Source organism: Protopterus annectens, chromosome 2.part0 (assembly GCF_019279795.1).
Source record: "Protopterus annectens isolate FY-2018-M chromosome 2.part0, PAN1.0, whole genome shotgun sequence".
Classification (NCBI taxonomy): Eukaryota; Metazoa; Chordata; order Ceratodontiformes; family Protopteridae; genus Protopterus; species Protopterus annectens.
This window is the reverse complement of record NC_056728.1, coordinates 1,995,311,269-1,995,328,050: the sequence shown is the minus strand read 5'-3', so window position 1 is coordinate 1,995,328,050 and position 16,782 is coordinate 1,995,311,269.

The following is a 16,782-nucleotide window of genomic DNA, read 5'->3' as shown; positions in this document are numbered from 1 at the left end:
TGTCTGGAAGGCTATAAACTTAGCAAATCATACCCACAGAGTTTAAACACCACATGTCATATACCAGTACTGCTGTCTTGTTTGCCACACACTACAACCTACATGAAAATATGCACATAACAACCTTCACCAACATATATATGTCCACCCTTCACAAACAGTTGCAGTATGTACCTTGCTCTATGCACATGTTAAGATGCAAATATATCTGACACATTAATATCTCTACATATGTGTGTGCTATACACACACAAGGTACACACTATTGTATGTCTGTAGACCTCACGGATGACCTGTTGTGCCTTGCTACTACATGAACAGTTGTCACATGTGTGCATAACAGTAATATTACAGGGAGTATTTATAGCTGCTAATGCTACATTACTATACTAGCCTGGTACAGAAGTTGCCAATGCTAAGCTACACATTATATGCCTATCATGCATGTGTTACTCTGTCACATCCAGGTTAATATAGCTGTTTGCACTTCTCCCCCCAGACAGCCATTATACACAGTACTGTACAGAACATAGATGACATGATTGGATGTTTGACATTAAAGGCTGAGCTACATATGTCACAGTTATGTCTCACTGCACACAGCTACACACTAATCTGTCCATGGCAGTAGTAATGCATGGCATCAGTGCATACATACCTACTGCTGCCACATATGCATGTTTCAAAGTATTTACAGTACTCTTCATAAACATCTACTACTTGCCGGTAATCATATATCTGTCACATACCTGTTTGTCACTTTCAGGTCCGTCTGTGTATGTTCTGCCATTTTTTTTTTTTTTGGTGTTACTTAAGTAAAGATTGCTTCTACTTAATTTCTTTTGCTTATTAATCAAGTTTTTTTTACTTAAATAATATATTTGGTTGCTGATTCACTCAAGTATTTTTACTTAATTAAACTTTTGTGTTATTAAGTAATAACTAGTTTTTACTCATCCACAAGTTCGATGATGCTTTATCACATGCAATCTAATGATTGCATGTGGGGAAAGCAAGTACAGTCAGCTTTTATAGGTATCTGCACATATGCATGTGATGACCTCTGCACCAATTGGTGCCCAGCATTTGGTAAATGCATACAGCCTGCTGTGTGGTAATTGCAGTACTCACTGTCATAGCAACCCGATGCTATAAATTGCTAAGTTTTGTAGGTGTAGCCCTTTCAGATTTCCAGAGTGGGTCCCATGCTTGTTTGCTGTGGACAATGTTGTTTAAGTCAGAAGGTTGGTATACTTCTTATATCTGAAGCTAGAGGTGTAGACAGTGATGTACAAGTTGTACTCAGACCTGACTGTTGCCACTTCGAGTACAGAGCTATCAGTGTAGAGTTCAACTCACGCCTAAAAATGCTTACACAAGATATATGTGAGTATATGGTTTCTTTTCTACTTATGTAATTGACTGCCATACAAAAGTAGTTATTGAGAAGTATTCTTTTGACACATGAACTGTTTGTGGACTGTTATACTGTGCATATTGATGTACTTACTTCTGCAGGGTTTGTGTATTTTTATTGTTGACATTAGCACAGCAGTCTCAGGTAAACTTGCCAATTCCACTACTGAGTATGCCTACCTACATCCTTGCTTGACCCTAAATACATGTATATTTAAAATATGGAGGGGGGATGCAGGCATACAGAGAGCATTACGTCTTATTGTGTGAGTGTTATCTTACTGGACTTAAAGGATTGCTGTGTACCTGTTGGTTTATCAAGGCAGGTGGTCTGTCTGCATAGTTCCCAACTGTGAACCTATCCAGATGGTAGACAGATGTTAGCCTGTTATTATTTGTCTGTGAAACCCACAGGTGTTTTCAGCACTGGTACAATGGCATTGTTACAGTCAGTTGCTACCAGTACATGGCTACATCCTTTGGTATTTCTGTGTTGTACTCCTACATAAGGGTATGCTTGTGGAAGTCCTCATAAAGCTATTTGCAGAGTGTGTAACAGCAGATGAGCTGATATGCCTGTGTGTGTGTGTGTGCCTCTGCCAGGCCTATGAAACACTCAGATACATATTTGCTTGGAGTCAGGGATAGGTAGTTAAAAGTGAGGTACACCTTCCAACTAATAGAGACAGTAAGTGTAGACTTGAGTGAAGCAGTGCATATGGATTAGTACTCCTTTTATGAAGTACAAGTGGTGTCTACTGTTAGTATTGTGATTATTCATTGTGTAATACACCACCTCTCTGACTAACATCAGTACTTTTCAGAGGGATTCAGAGGGACACAGCTAAAATATGTTTCACAATCAGGAAGTATGGCCTCTGCCATAATCAGATATGCCAGTGTTTGTCCTGCTCTGATACTGTGTGTGGGTTGTAAAGTGCCTCAATAACATTATTTGCTGCTAGAATGGCTGCTTCTCTTATCACAGTCATGTAATGCAATTCCACAACAATTGCTGATAAAAATCCACAGAACAAGCTTAGTGTTATGGCCTTCCTATTTTTCCTTTACATTCACGCATTGTTTTGCATGATATATTTATTTCAGCACCAAGCTATTGTATATCTGCTGTGGCTTAGTGGTACTTCATGCAGTCAAGTGTGTCCAAGGTCTGGGGTTCGAGACTGACTGAGGTATTTTATTTTGCTGCTGAACAGAACAAGGGCCCTGACATACAGAGTGATTAAGGCACTTTTAAGCAGTTGTAAGCGGGTTTGCACAAGATTGCGCGACGCTTAGTGATGCTAAGCTTAGCACACACATGCGCACACTCTTTCAAACCCGCTAACTACAGCTTAAAAGTGCTTACTCCCGCTAACCCTCGCGCTAATTTCTTTGAAAGAAAAGAAAATGGGGAGATAGGAAAGTGGTGAAAAAGGGGACACAAAGAGGGAAAGACAGTGGGGAAACCAGCTCGGAATGTGCAGGACGGGTGTAGGGAAGGTCCATAGCTGCCCATTTCATTACCAGCATTAGCTGTGCATATGTTACAAATTTGGAGTGAAATTTGAAACCTTCCACCCCTGAGAGAGGGGTGAGGACAACAAAGTATGTTGTACTGACAATTCTAATTATCAGTTTACATGTCCAGTGGACATGTGTGAGAAATGGGTAGCTATGTATGGGGCGTAAATTTTTTGTGAGAACAGATTGGCCTTTTTTTTTTTTTTTTTTTTTTCAGATGAGAGTGGAATGTGAGGTAGAGGAAGTAGGTATATTTGGGGAGGTAGGTTGAGGAGGTAAACAGACAAGACAAACAAGACGCATACAGGGACGGAGTATGACACATGGGGTGAGTGAAAACAATTGACGGGGGAGGATGTTTGGAAATTGTAAGCCCATGAGCCCACAGATGGCAACAGTGGGACTGAGATCCCCACTCATGGGCAGTCACCACTGCACCTTCACAGCCCCGAGGGTGGCTGTGCTGGGGGCTGCGTAGGAGGGGCAGGCTCACCTGTGAGTCATGCCACTCTCAACCTCGATCTGGCATAGGGGATCAGTGACTAAACACTGGATCTCCCTACGCACCACAACCTGGACCCTTTGGGGGGTGACAGGTGGCCCTTCTCTGCCCACGCTTGCAGGGGGGGATGAGCCCCATCCCCTGCAGCACTTCCACCCAAAGGTGGCACAGGACCAACAGAGGAGGGTAGCCCAGGCTGGTCATTGGACCTGCTGGTGCCAGGTGCAATGGCCAGCTGAGGAGGGACAGGTGGGTCTGCTGGGACCGGCCTTCCCATACGTTCTGTAATTAGGTGTGTTCAATTACAACATAGACAACAGCATTCCAAATTAGTTGTAACAGCATGCAGTAATATTCCCCTTAATCCAACACACCAGAGTTCCAACAGCTGAACAGCAAGCATAACACATGCATATATTGAACGACAGTGGACATTACAACAGCATGCAGGGATGATTGGTGGCAACAGGCCACCAAGATTCTGGTGTTTGAACAGGGCACATGCATCAAAGAAAATGCAGATATTTATAGAACAACAGGACATACGTCCCAACAAATGTTTTGAGATTAGACATACCCATTGAGGTGTGGAATTGCATTGTTTATGCACGTAGAGTAGGGTGTAAAAAGAAACCTCCATTAACATGTTATAAGTACTTTTACTCTACACTACATTCCTACTGACTGCAGGTATATATCCCCTACATGTATTATTACACTAGGCAACATGCATTAGATTGTTTAATGGGTTTGGCTAGTTCATTATATACTTGACCTATATCTGACATACTAACTGTCCAAGATGCAGATGTTACTGATACATAGTTATATTTTATATTTATATTTATGTATCTACATATCTGGATGTGTTCATGTAACATTTTCAGTTAAATTTCTACAGAACCCTACATTTCATGTAGCACACTCACATTTCTGGGAAACACCTTGACAAGCTACTCGTGTGCCAGATTAACCTATGCATGACAGCCATTTACCAACTGTTGAGGACTGTATATATGCTTCACAGCTACTGGCACTTTCTTCATCCACTTTATATGGGACTGCCCAACTGTGGGTTGACAGCACTTAATACAACAGTACTATTTATTTAATGCAAGGGTACAACAACATTTCAAAGTATGTGACACCGGCACACTCCAAATATTATACCTTTATTAATTACATTAAACACTCTTTTCTACAGGCTCTCTCCTTTATTTGATATTACAGTGGATACGGAAGACCTATTCAAGACATATTATACCTTTATTGATAGGTTACAACACTCTTTTTCAGTCTCGCTCACTTATTTTATATGACAGTACATGCAGAGATAGTATTCCAGACTTATTTTACCTTTATTAATGGGTTACTACACTCTATTTCTGGCTCTCTGACTTATGTTATATAACAGTACATGCAGAGAAATTATTCAGGGCATTTTATAGCTGTATTATTGGGCTACAACACTTTTTTCATGCTCTCTCATATATATTATATAACAATACATGCAGAATAATTTCTAACCTGTCTGGTGGCACAGCATTAGCAGCCTATCTGCATAGGCTTGCTGATTCACATCACGGACACCTGCAGCTGTGAAGTAAATGAAGGGATATTGAGACATACCTATCCATTATATAGACTATATTAGCATTTCTTACATACTGCATTCCATGGCTACCTACTCAATAGTGGGGCATCTTGCATATGACGGGCCTCCTGGATCCATTGGTTCAGTAGGTCCTGCTTCCATCTCTTTAGTTCTGCATGGTGGTGATGGACCTGCTCACCAGTCCAAGGGATGCTTGTGGCACTGGTGAGATCATGTGCCAACCAGTTCCAAGCCTCTGCCTTATACTCTGTCCCTTGGAACTGGCCCTGCAGGAGTCGAGACTCATGATGATGGACAAGGAGCCAAACCATGTATTTTGACTCCTCGATGCCCCAGCATTGCGCTTGAAAGCGAGTACCCTCTCCAGCACCAGACATTCTAACTGCAGATGGGAGCTACAATCAGTTATGGTGAGTATTCCCACCTATGTTGCTTAAATATGCCGCATTTCCCACACTTTTTTGTGATTGGCCATTTTTGAAAATTCTCGGCAGACTGCAGACCTGCTTAGCAATGGTTAATATACAATTTATAAGTATATGTACGTTAACAGTGGATGCTTATCCTAAGCTGGCATGGCTTAGTGGTTCAGTACTTTGATTATGGTGCACAGTGTCCCGGGTTCGAACCTTGTCATTGCTTTTTATTTTACTACTGTCCAGACAGGCTAGAGGGTGTGGCTGTGTTTAGGCAACTTTGCTCTACGTTGCTCCACGTTGCTCCATGTTGCCCTACGGTGCGCTCGTTAGCGTGGTGCGCAGCTCTGTGCAAACTTATTGTGCTGGGTAAAGCAATGCTTAGCTGTGGGCAACTAGTTTGCACTGGGTAAAGCACTGCTTAGCTGTGGGCAACTAGATTGCGCTGAGTAAAGCGCTGCTTAGCTGTGGGTAACTAAATTGCGCTGGGTAAAGCACTGCTTAGCTACGGGCATTTATATGTCAAGATCCTTTTTACATTTCTATATATACATTTTGTTCACTGATGCATAGGCCATTTCAATGCTTTTTAGTAATATTTTAGTCATATATGTCAGGAATTATTTCATATGCTAATTTAAAACATAAAATAGAGAGGGGGAGTGTTGGGACTCGAACCGTGAATGCCTCCTCTTTGTGCGAAGGCTCTATCACTACGCTATTGCTATTTGGATTGATTTGTATAAACATTTGTTATTATGCTCTTCAATGTCGACATTGCTAACTGCAGCTAAGCTATGGGCACACTCGTGCAAAGACGCACAAATACGGGCAGCTATATCGGGAATTATAAAAAAAAAACATTTTACATTTCATAACTCTGCTGGGGGTTTACTATGTGAGGGAGTGTAGTGTTGGGTATGTTGACATCTGAGCGGACCCGCTCATGTGTGTTGACATTTCACAATTCAGACACTTGCAGGGGCGTGGACCTTAGGACTGCTTGGCAGTCAGACACGCCCCCTGCCTTCCTGCATGGTCCGTGTTAGACTTGAAGTGGAGTCAGTATGCCCTCATGAATATGCATGGCATGCTGACGTCATACCGTTTAACTGCAGTTTCCGAGTAAGACTTATTTAGTCTTACATGGAGGATTCGTGAATCCGGGGGAATATATATATATATAAAAAAAAAATATATATATATATATATATATATATATATATATATATATATGTATATACATAAATATATATATATATATATATATATATATATATATATATATATAGAGAGAGAGAGAGAGAGAGATATACATTTATATATATATATATATATATATATATATATATATATATATATATATATATATATATAAAATATATAAGTGTGTGTGTGTCTGTGTGTGTATACGTGGTCCCTATCAGTTGATCATGTTTTCAAAAACTCAAAATTAATATGGTCAAGCTCAAAGCTTTTGAATGAGGATCACATTTCAGTGAGGCTAAGGAAATTTACCCTTTTCCTCACTGTAGTGTGATCTCGGAGTTGGTATATATAATTTGCAGATGGTGTCGAGACTGCATGGGGGCTTTCCCTTGCAAAAAAGTAAAAAAAATGTAGATTTTGGTGATTATTTATTTATTTTTTTTGGATATTCGATCATCTGACATAGATCCAGATATATATATATATATATATATATATATATATATATATATATATATATAAATATATATTTTTATGTATATATATATATATATATATATATATATATATATATTTATATGGGTCTATTTTGACCCATCAAAATTTCATTTAATCAAAGTTCACTTACCCTAGTCCAGTTCTTCGAAAGTTCGGTTATCAGAAAGCATTGACAGTCGAAATCCTTTCCCTGTGAAAGGAGCCACTTGGCCACCATGGTGAACTTTGCCTCTTCTTCAATGTAGCATGATCAGAGAGTTGGAATATTTAAGTGGGGGGTGTGGGGGGAGCCTCCCACTTTGGTGGGTTTAGTTTTGTTCCGTGTAGGTTTTTTCTCATGGTGGCCAAGTGGTTTCTTTCACAGGGAAAGGATTTTGGCAGTCCATGCTTTTGGATAACTGAAGTTTTGAAGAGCTGGGATCGGGTAAATGAGATTCGGTTAAATGTCATTTCGATGAATCAAAATAGACCCAAAATGTGAAATATTTATTTGTTTGACATGTTTGTGCTGTAGCAGAAATACTGAAATATACAGAATCTCAATGCAGGTTGCATGGAATTCAAGAATAGAGTATATTATGTTGAGTTCTATTACGTGCACATCATTATAGTGAAAGGAAAGGTTATTCAACTGTAGTTTATGCGGGAATAAAAAGAGGAAGCTTCTGTTTTCTGCTTCTTGAATGAACATAAGGCATTCATGTAGTAGGTGTATGTGGGTTAGTCTAGATTTGATTCCATGAATCTCAAATGGCCAATCAGAAGATGACAAACAATAGAATGTCAGTGACTGTTTGTATAGGACATCATTTCCAGAGTAGTTTCTCAGCATGTTTGCTGACAGTGTTTTTTTCCCAAAGGGAAACTTCTCCCTTTTATTAGTGTTTGTGTGACAGTGGAGTTTGTATATGAAAGTTGGGGGGAGTGGTAAGATACTTGTCCTCCACATGAACACTGCTGGTGGGCTTGCCTAACCTTGTCAAATGCTTAAAATTATTGTGTGCTAGTGTGTGCTTAGGTTAATATTACATATTTTGGTTACTTTCATGATTTTTCATGTCAGCATATCTTATTGTCAATAATATGTTTGGTCAGTGCTGTTACATTTTTGTGAAGTTCGACATTTGCAGATCGACATTTGCTACAATTCCAATTTGCTGATATATATATATATATATATATATATACGTATATGTATGTATATGTATGTATATATCCGTGTATATATAGTATATATATATATATATATATATATATATATATATATATATATATATATATACATATATATATATTATGGATGGTCAACTAAACAGATTGTTGACAGGCATGCAAGATCAGCAGTCCCCAGGTAGGGAACTATACCCTTTTCCCCAGGGACTGTGTGATCTTAGAGTTGGAATATATAATTAGCACAGGGTGTGGGGGGAACAGGGAGCTTGCCCTCCTGCAAAAAATGATACTTTCTTTGATTTATTTTAAGTTTTGCATGAGCAGAGATTAATTTTCAATACATGCATAGTGGCATGTCAACATACAAAATGTTGATCAATTTGTTTTGACATTAAGCACATTGACATAAGTAGTAGTCAATCAATTTAAGTATTTATATATTTATATATTATATATATATATATATATATATATATATATATATATATATATATATATGGGTTCATATCAGATAAACCACACGTCGTTCCATCGACAGCCGGCAGATGGACTTCAATTAACCGACACGGCAAAACAACGAAAACCAACATAAACGAAACTCACTCAACCGACAAGTCTAAACTAGATACTAGCACTAAACAACACATACCTGCAAGTACAATCACTAGCACAAAAACACATACACAACTACATACATACTGCAAGCTGCTACCTACGATATACACCTCATACACTCCACACCACAACAACAATAATTAAAAAGCAAAACGGATCCCCACTCCAAACACCACACACACACACACAACACAAGCAAACCAAACTCCTACCAAAGCAACACTAAACCTGACATGCACACCTATCGACAACCCTGACCCAAACCCTAACCCTAAGGTCCGTCACTCGCACACACACCTAACCCGAGCCCTAACCCTAACTCACTTAACCCACCCCTAACCCACAAGATATCACTACTACACACTTACCCGACCCCTAACCCTAACTCACTTAACCCACCCCTAACCCTCAAGATATCACTACTACACACTTACCCAACCCAAGCCCTAACCCTAACTCACTTAACCCACCCCATCCCCACACTTACCTTACTCGCACCCTAACGTCAGTCACTACTGCATACATACACATCCCTTACACATTTCGCTTACCGCCGTAGCGGTGTCGGTTGACTGACTTTAGTTGATTTCGGTTTTCGTTCCTTTGACGTTCGGTTAACTCATGTTCGTTGGTTTCAGGTTTCGTTCCTTTCATGTTTCGGTTACTTGAAGTCCATCTGCCGGCTGTCGATGGAACGACGTGTCGTTTAACTCATAGGAACCCATATATATATATATATATATATATGTGTGTGTGTGTGTGTGTTTGAGTAAGTCAGCACACACACACACACACACACACACACACACACACACACACACACACCCACACACACACACACACACACACACACACACACACACACACACATATATATTTGGGTCTATATTATTTCTTCAACAGCTTAGGTTGTCGAATGCTTAATGATCAACACCTAAGCATCGAAATTTCAAAATCGCGAACGACCATATAAGCAAATTCTTTCCTCGGGAAAGAAGTCACTAGGCTGTCCGGAAATAAAATGAACTATTCAACCTAAATATAGTGGGGGGTTCATCCCCCACACCCCCCCTAACTAAATATACCAAACTCAGAGATTGCTCTACATTGGGAAAAGGGCAAATCCACGATAACGGCCAAGCAAATTCTTTGCGTAGTATTACCTTGGGACACAGTTCTTTTACAATACAGGTAACTGGAGCACCACAGGTTACTTACCTGCACTATGAAATCTTTATATTAGCTTGATACTAATATACCTCAAGTACCTCTTCCATAGAAGTAATCATTCCATTACATTCATGGATGTTAAACGTAGGCAGTAAAAAGACACAGACAGGATGAGAACTCAGCATCATATTGAAAACAAAGATAAAAAGAGACTTAAAAACAACTTTTTAATCGAGTTATAGTTGCATGTATAAATCAGTAATGTTAATTATGCTTTACAGTTTTTATTATCTCAGCTTTTTGACAGATGGTAATAAATCATCCTTTTCTTTGTCCATTTATGTAAGATGAATCTCTTCCTTCTGCTGCTAAAGCTTGGTAATGTAATTTCCACTTTTATAATGACATTTCCTCTCACTGTATCCGGCAAATGCTGCAGAATTTCTTTGTGGCAGTAATGTTCAGTAAAATGTGGATTTAGGCATGTATTAGTAAATGTTCAATTCTACTTCTATAATTCAAGTTGATCAAGCATATTAAATTAAAAATTAGAGATAATTAGTTATCTCTTAAGCAGAAAGGAGTGTGAAAAACATGGTTACATAGATAGTCATGGATGAAAATGTCCAACCATTTTAGAAATGCACTAAATCTTGTATATTGGAAATTTGTTCAAACATTTTTAGGAATCGTGAATCCATACACTTCTCTGTTACTTGTAGCCATGTCCCTGTCATATGCTTTATACATGCACACACACACACACACACACACACACACACACACACACACACACACACACACACACACACACACACATACACACACACACTCACGCACACACACGCATACTCACACATGCAAACACAATGCAAAATTAAGAAAAAATTATGTCTATTGTAAAAATAAATAAATGGATTTTCACTTACTTTGCAGCTTGTATAAAACCATTAGTCTAGAGAAAATAATGGGAAAATCTTAAAGCAAAACTTACACAGCAAGTATGAGTTTAAATAAAGGATAGAAAAATGAATAAACAAAGTTAATAAAAAAAATTAATTAACAACAGTTCTGTTTCCTTTGTGTAGCACCGCACAGTTGTAATCATAAGAAGCAAATGCCCCAACCTGTAATTCACTCTGAATGTATGAATGTAGACCATGTCTTGGCAGACTCAACAGCATGTAAAAAGTATACAGACATATACAGAATACTTTCATCAAGGAACACAGTGATTATTGTTACATCCCTGTCTATGAACACTGTTTGACATTCTTAAATTGCAAGAGAGTTACATAATGTGATGCAAAAACATATACCCCCGGATTCATGAAGCTCGGCGCAAGTCCGGTGTAAGTCTTGCACCAGCCGTGCTGCGTAGATGTGGAGTAGATGCGCCATATGCATATTAATGAAGGCGCGCAGCTGCCACAGCCACGTGCATAGGAAACGCAGCGAAAGTGCAAGGCGATCGGGTTGCGCAGGGAGGCATGTCAATGTCAGCTTTCGAGGAGCAACCTAAACTGCTGAATATTATATTCCGCCAGCAATAGTAATCGTACCTATCAGTGTCTGCGGAGACTGAAACATATGCAAAGCAGAGTCCCTGCGAACAGAAAATGAAGAGTTAAACACAAATGCACGGTAGGGAATAACAGGTCCCTACCCATGAACAAATGACAGGAAAACCGTGTACCTGTAGTCCAACGTAGTGTTGATAGCTATACCATGTGGAAGTGAAACGTATCAGATGTTAGCGCACCGCCAGTAGGTACGTCCAGTCCAACGGAGAAGGCCACCATCTGACCCATAATTTGAGGGAGGGAACATAGCTGTGCAGATGTGTCCATAACAAAATACATGAGGAGAAATGTAGATATAGGTAGTGACCGTATGTCTGAATCATATCCCACAAGCCATGTAATAGTCACATACAAAAGGTATGTCCGTATTTCACATACCAAAAGTGATAGGAAATAGCATACGCATGTAAACGAAACAGAAGGAGCATATAAATGAGCCATAACAACACGGACACATGTAGGCCAAAAGGAACAGTATGATCCGTACAGTTGACCAAGATTACCACCTGTCCCACTTTGCGAGCGACAGTCCCTCTGTGAGCAGATGTGTCCTGACACAAACATGTAAAACTGGCAAATGTCCAGAGAATATAGGACATAATTCCTCCGTAGACGTCATGCAATATTTGCAGTAAACATATTTCACTGGACGTATAATACAATAAGATACCGAAATGCTACAAGAATAAGCTTAGATATAGGCAAGAATTGTAAGTTCTATCTGCCGAACTGACCTTGGGTATGTGTCGGCCTGTAAAATATGCTGTGTTCACAGCAACTGTCACAGTAGGGTTGCCACCCTTACAAATGGCCAAAGTGGGACATGTTTGGTACAGACATCAGACTGTACAGGCCAACACATACCCATGGCCAGTACAAAAGACTGAACATAACTGTTTTGCCTACAGAAAAGTGAATCCCTGTAGCATTTTAGTTACTTATTCTGTTTCTCATAACAGTCAGGTATTTCAGATACAGAATTAACTGTTTAATGCAACTATCACATAAAATATAAGAAATATGTGTGTCCTAAAATCTCAGGACATTTGCCATGTTGACAATTACATGTCAGGACACAACTGCCCAAAGAGGGACTGCCCCTCGCAAAGTGGGACAGGTGCTAACCCTATGTCACACTGTGGCCAATTGAAAAGGTAGAAACACAACTGTTGACTGTGGGGAGGCAATGTCCACAATGGTCGGACATGTGTAAGGAATAGCTTGGACATAGGAAAAGGTGCCATCCTACCAATGAGTAGAACAGGCTGGCAAAATCCGGAAGTCAGCTGTATAATCCGAACATGTATGTGACACAGTCGAACATGTAGTACCCGGATACACCAACCAAGTAATGAAAGTGAAGTAAGGGCGTGTACCTATGTGTGTGAGGTATAGTGTATGGAAAGCAAACATGCCAGGGTAGTCCACACAACCATAAAGGTACCCGACACATGTAGGGTAGTCAATGTGTAACTCTGGCCATGTCATGGGCTAACAACCAAAGTAGTGCTCTATGGGGTGTGAGTAATTCGCGTGTGAGGGGTGTGTGTTTAATGGTAAATTCCTCAAAGGCGATACATGTGTCGTATGCAGAAAAAGTGAACCGGAGGTGTATGAGGGGGCAGCGGGTGAAGTGGAAAGAAACACAACCTCATGTAGAAACAGCTGCAAAACAAGCAGGCAGGCCATAGTGTAGAACACAATCTCACAAACATATGAATATGGAAATATGCGAGACAAATGTATAGATACGGCACCGTCACATACCCACAGATGGGTCCTGATGGAACTGGCCATAACAAACGCAACACACCTGGATGCATAATAGCCTACCCAGCATACCCTCCACAACACACAACCTGCCACCATACCAGAACGTCCACCAAATCCAGCCGTACTTGGTCCACTGGTTTGTTGCAGAAACAGCTACATACAGTGACCCCTACACATATGTAGTAGGTATTGTCACCCTAGGCAATGTCAGGATTGCAAACCATGTATCCCCTGCAAGTAAAACCCCCTGCACATTTTCGTGCATCCACAAAAATCTTCGTTATCTAACATGTTTTCGTTTTGACCAGTTTTTGGGATATCCCTCATGGGATGACCAACTTGTGTAAATAGTAGAATGGGTATGACGACATGATGTCCAATCCAGTAGATATCTGGACGCAAGTCAGAACATGCAGTGGAGGTCCATGACACTGTCCAGCCCTAAGTGGGCATGCATAACCTACCACCCAGGATAAAATACCTTCCCGTGATGCACATGTCCAGACACGAATAGGAGGGAGAATATAATGCACACATTTGCAAAGTGGAAAATGGCAAGGAAGACACTACGTAAACAGGTCAACCCTGATCAATTGTGAAGGACACTGACTGTGTGCAGTCATGACTGACCATACCTGCAACCTGTGTGAGCAAGATATGTGGACAGAGCCGTGAATATAAGTGAGAAAAAGATCCAAAATCAGGGACAATCTGTAAATATATCTCTTAGAAACATAGAATTTGATAGAATAACAGTCTGCACATTGGTATTAATGTCTGCAGTATAAAGTCTGAAACCCAACTGTGTGTCAGCATGTTCCGACTGCAGTCTTTAATGCTGAGCTACTGCTGTGCCAGAACACAACAGCGTATTACAGAGGTCTGTGCCATACCACTCAACTGTCCGGATATTCGCAGAATGACTAGGGTCACCACCTGTCCCACTTTGCGAGTAACACTCCCTCTGTAGGCAGTTGTGTCCTGTGAAATAAATCAACACATAGCAAATGTCCCGTGAGTTTATTCCCTAATTTACTTTAATAGTCGCATAAAACGGTTATTATATATGAATCCTCAATATGTTATGTGAAGTAGCATAAGCAATTCAAATGTTACTAGAATAAGCTATTATATGTACAAAAAAAGTTAAAATTCAGTACTATGCATGGCTGTAGGTATGATTTGTCCTGGAAAATCTGACATCTCTACAGAACATGTCCCACTTTGGGCAGTCGAAAAGGTGGCAACCCTAAGAATGACCACAGGTTCGCCCCATAGTGTTGGTGTGTGCCTCCGACAATCTGCACCAGTGTGGTAAATAGCTGGGGATTGACGTCACTAAATAATGAGAAATATCCTGAGTATAAGACTCTACAACCTGCACAACAGTCATGTTAATGCAAAACCTAGCATTCTATCAACGTTCTAAGCTTGTAAGAGCAATCGTTAAAATGTGTCCCTAATTTTCCCACCATCGTGTAGGTTTTGTGCAGGTTCGGTGCTCTAAGAGGTTGAGAGGTATGTTCTGTACAAATTTACAGGAACAGCCCTCACACTTGTGTAATGTACAACTGCATACCTGTAGTCACTTCATGTCCAAAAATAATAATTCCTATATGACTGTATACAGGTAATAGTCAAATGTGAATGGGAACACCCCTCATCGTGGATTATGGACTATAACAACCCCACCCATAATATGTAATGCCAACAGAATAAGCTGCTGACAGGTGCCCAAACACCTGTGTCTATAAACACAGGTAAAACTTCAAAATAGGGAGATAATCCCGGTCCATATGCTTCGTCTGACATTTGACCTCGGCCAGGGAAGTTCTGTTCACCAGGTGGACAAGCCTAAACCCAGATCATTACATGAACACCCTGACAATCAAAGACCTGTATGTGGCTGGACTATATGCCTTGGTGTTCTGCATATCCTCGGAGTGATTAACAATGCAGCCGGAGTCCACAGCAGTAGGCAATAGGGAATGTGTAATATGTAGTACTGCCTTTTTCCCAGCAGGAGAATGGATGCCTGTGTCGTAGGTGAAGCGGTGAGGCATATGTTGCTGTAGCTAAGTACTATGGGTATGCCTATCAATGAGGTAGAACACCAATAGAATAGTGGTCCCAGTATCCGGCCAACATGAATGAAGTTCCGGTTGACCTACGACCACTGCACATTTAACCTGAAAGTGTAATGAAAGCGTTCGTGCAGTACACACATTTAAATATGTAAAGATGAACGTGTGTTTTGCAGTAGTCTGTAAACTGGAATACAGATATGTAACTGTTATGGTCAGAATTATGCATGTTCACGGAAGCACAATTATGAAACACATGTAACCCGCAATAAGGATATGCAAGTGCACCTGCTCGTATGTAATCCGCTCACAGAATAGAAAATGAATGGTGCCCACGTTCTATGTACATGGCTCATACCTGTTAAACCTGTAAAGTACAAAACCGGACAAAGCCATGACAACTGGTACAAATAGGGACAATCCCCAGATATTGCCCTAACAAACATAGAAAGTGGATAGAATAACAGGTGTGTCACTAGCATGGATTCTCTGAAGGGTATGAAGTCGTAACCTGAAATGTTTGTCATTATTTACCAATGTCAGTCTTTAATGATATGCCACTAACTTGCCAGATAGACACAAGGTTATGAAAAACGGACCAAAGATAAGAGGCAAACAGCTGTACATGCAGTGGAAATCTGTACTGTTGAAAGGTACGCTATGGAGATATATATGCACATATATCCACAGACATAATCCAAAGCAAATTACGAGATGAGGAATGTACAGGCATATGTATATATGTACATATATAAATCTATACACACACGATACATGAATAGATATATACACAACAAACATATGCCCCTGTACATATAACACATGTATATAAATAGGTCACGGTATAGCTAATATGGATAGACAGACATGCATGAAAGGAGAATACACAGATGGTTTCTGAACCATTGCATGGAAAGTACCAGTGTGACAGGGCCTGCAAGTTCTACACGTTAAACATGAATATAGGTGTCCTTTGCAGGACCCCCCAAATTGATCCTGTACGAAGTGCCAACCATCATTGATGCAAAAGAATTCACACCTGCAACTACGATATAGGTGTACATGCAACAGTAGCAGGTGCAAGGGTAATAACACATGGGTCAATTGAATGTTTGACGTACGAGCTGATATCCGCAGAGTGGGGAGTGCTCAGAAGTGTCCTCACACTTTATTATCGCTCACATTAAACATGTTTAATGGGTAC